Source organism: Atta cephalotes (assembly GCF_000143395.1).
Source record: "Atta cephalotes unplaced genomic scaffold scaffold00058, whole genome shotgun sequence".
NCBI classification, from domain to species: domain Eukaryota; kingdom Metazoa; phylum Arthropoda; class Insecta; order Hymenoptera; family Formicidae; genus Atta; species Atta cephalotes.
The window spans coordinates 1,104,045-1,107,777 of record NW_012130122.1 but is presented as its reverse complement, the minus strand read 5'-3'; the positions used below and the strand labels follow the sequence as shown (position 1 = coordinate 1,107,777).

General features: G+C 38.4%; 1 protein-coding gene across 1 annotated transcript in view; it reads left to right on the top strand.

The window, feature by feature from the left end:
• LOC105623524 (myogenic-determination protein) overlaps positions 1 to 3,733 on the top strand; it is a 77,912-nt gene that overhangs the window by 34,761 nt on the left and 39,418 nt on the right. The gene's annotated exons all lie outside the window — the stretch shown is intronic.

Below are 3,733 nucleotides of genomic sequence, written 5' to 3'. Positions count from 1 at the left end.
TACACACATATATATATATATATATATATATATATACACGAACGAACACAATTGATTGACCCGCGCCCTTTAATTTCGCCAAAAAATCGCTGAATTGACAAAAATGACAAGCATGGGTAAACTCGACGAATTTTTCCATTTACACTATTCATTAATCTCCTGCAAATTGAATCACGAATTATGAATATTTTGATTCTATAGCTTTAATCGATCAAATTCATCGATTAATTCTGATAAGAAATCTTCTCGCAAATTCACATTGGGATGCCCGCAGTTTACATGAGAAGCTTGAAAGGAGAATATTTTGAATAAAAAAATTCTAAGTTGAATCGTAAAAGAATTAAGATATAAAATGTTTAAGTTTATTTTGATAATTTCGTTCGTGTACAACTTATATCTGCTTTAAGCCGTATTAGAGTCAAAGAATCGGTTTGAATAAAAGAAAAAAAATGACAGAAAAAAAGAGAAAGAAAGAAGGAGGAAGAAAGTGTGAGAGAGGACGAGGAAAGAGAAAGATTTACGTTGATTGTTTTTCTGTCAGAGATTTTTTTTTCATGTGTTAATGCATCTGTAACTGCAAACTGACGAATTTTTCATCTTCGATCGTTGCCTCATTCGACATAACTGGACACCATTTTACCCCCGATTTCCACAGTGAACGTATATCACTGCCGGGAGAATGTATCGTGTTGGATGTCGGAACGTTTCTCGAAACACGCGGCGGCGGTGAACGGTGCGTGAGGAGTCGCTTTCACTCCGAGAATAGTCCGCCGCGACGCCACATATAGATACGTCGAGGACGAACAGATGATACGGAGCCGAATAAAATGTACATGGGGTGCGTTTAGCAGGGTGCATTGCTGTCCGTAGAGCGCGGGCGTAAACGAGAGAACAAAAGAATGAAGAGACCGAACGAATTCACAGGATGGACAATTGGCATTCCGTCGTGCCACGTTGATCGATACATGAGCACAAAAAGAGAGAAAAATGGAAAAAGAGGTGAAAGAGCGCGGCCAATTCTTTTTCCTCGTGCAGAAACGGTTCCCGATTACAGCCTCTTCATTCCGCACCCTCGTACCTTCCCACCTCCGAAATGCATCTGATGCGCATTCGCCGACTGTATACTCCGATGGTGGCCACTGACGAGGAAAACGAGCTTTCAATAGGAATTGCTTCCTTGTTAAGCTTTGATTTCTAACTTCGCTTCGTTGCCCCTTACCAATTCAGTCCTCATCTCTGGTTACTCGATTTTTCTTTATTACTTTTTGATCTTACATTTTTTTTCGTGCCAATTGAATTCTCTACGTTTGATTGTTCATAAACCCGAAGAAAAACATCGCTAAAAGAGATATTGAACAACCTTTCAATCTTTCGTCGAACTAATAATTTCGGACTAATAATTTCATTAATACAAGATCACTTATTTAATTATAAATTGCAAATAACTTTAACATCATTTTTTGACATTTCTGACATTACAGTGTAAACGATGGCCAAAATAACGTGAGTGTTGCCGAAGCTCGACTCTCCGCGTGACAGCAACAATTAAATCATAATGTATTATGAACTTCGCTCTGTGATGAGGCCATAGTTTTATGTAAGCAAAAGATTTACCGTCAGAATTAATAAATGCTATATAAATACGTCTAAAAAAATAAGTTTCATAAAAAAAATCTTTAAATTCTTTTTTGATGACAAGCTCACGATAGATATATGGAGGCTGTACGTACATTTATTCTGGAACGTTGCATGGATAAATATCGAGATATTGAGTTTGTAGGTCGAATGCAATAATTATTGCCGTCTAGATTTCCCTTTGAGAAACGTATTGAATTATTTCAGTACAAATTAAATATTAAATATGACACGACGGCGGGTCGCTTGGCGGCACGCCAGGAGATATCAAAGACTTAATCGATAAAAAAAAGTTGAAATCTTTTTTTTATCTGAAATTTGAATTCCGAACATCGTTGTATAAATTTTTGATTATCTTTATACGATCTTTATTTAGCCCCGAAAACAATAAAAAAATAAAAGAGGCAATTTTATACAGAATTAATTTTATTTATAAAAAAAGTTATATATAAAAAGAATTGTTTATACTGTTTATACAATCGAATGACTCTTGAGATAAAACTACGGACGTTAAAAGTTCATATAAGTATGATTCGTTGTCGTTCCGCGGAATCGATAAATTGCCAGCGTTAAGTTTACGATTATACATTGTATGACGAATGGAGACAAGCGGAAGTTTGGTGTCAAAGTTGCTTTCGCCAAGCGCCGCGAGGCATCCGTCGGCGATCCTTCTCGCTTATATGTCTCCAGAGATTTCCGGTAAACGCAAAGCGATCCGAGATTCACGCTCAGGCGAGAATATCTCGCGTCTGAGCGCGCTCCGTATTCCCAGCCGCGCGATTATCCGGAATTTATTTAGTCGTCGCGATCCGCGGATGCATTATCGCGCCTGCCGCTTTGCCGCCACGCCGCGCCGCGCCGCGCCGGCGGGTACATTAGCGTTCGTATAGCCTGCGGTGAGAGACGCTTATATCGCTGTCAGAATCTACGATTAGTAAAGTAACCCGCAGCATTTCGACCCGAGAGCATTTTGTTTTGGTAAAACCCTCTCGGTTTGCGTGCCGGCCTTAAATTGAGGCGCGAGCCGACGTATCCTTCGGGGTTTACGACGACCAGTATAAGTCCACCGACGAAAAACTTCCGCTCTGTGCCGCCGTATAAATATTCATTACGGACGATATAAGGGACGCGTTTCTTTGCGGTTCTCCAAATCCTAGAAGACAGATGATTTCTGTATTCAAGGGGGATCATAAAAGAGTGTAAAAATATTTAATAATAATTTATGTCGAAACTGTTTATACTTACACGTGTAAATCTAATCGTCTTATCAGGTTTCTAACTTAAAAAAAAAAAAAAAAAAACGAATTTCTTGCTTAGTTTATCATCTTCTATTATTTGAAAGAACAGAAATTACAAATTTCTTCTGTTTCTTCTTTCTTCTCGTTGTTTTCGATAATCGTCTACCGACGTATGTAGCTTACGTTACACATGATTTTATCATCTAATTAGAACCAAATTCACGCACAGTTATACCGCGCACAGTTACACGCGTTACCGCAATTATGTCATGATTACGTGGTGTGATTACATGGGTTTGTATTACGACGCGGTGCTATGTAATGCGCATCACGGGAGCCGTTCGAAAGGGCTTTCGAACGTGGCCGGATTAATTGAATACGATGTGAGATATTAGCGATTATGTAGATGGCAAAATGCGCGATCAGTATTATAATTTCTGTAACGAACGTGATGAATTCACCGAGAAATAGTCTTCAGTGCAATCCTCAATGAAATTCTTCGTCAATCGGTGCTTAAATACATGTATTTCTGCGAGCATCCCTAATTCATCTATCTCGTGTCACTCTCGTAATTTTTTCTTGCAGCTCTGTAATCTCCGAAACAGTAATCGTAATTTAAGTAAATTCGATGAAATTATATCGGAGTGTAAATCCTAAATTTATGCCGCACAATCGTGAATCATCCTGCATGGCTCTCTTGGCATATACATTGGTAACACAAGTACTTGGACGACAAGGCTAGAGACAGCTTCAGTCGGCTTGTCATAGTGCATTCTCATTATTTAGAGAAACTGCATTTTATGCTCTTGGGACGAAGTCGGAATATGTATATATATATATATATATATATATATATATAT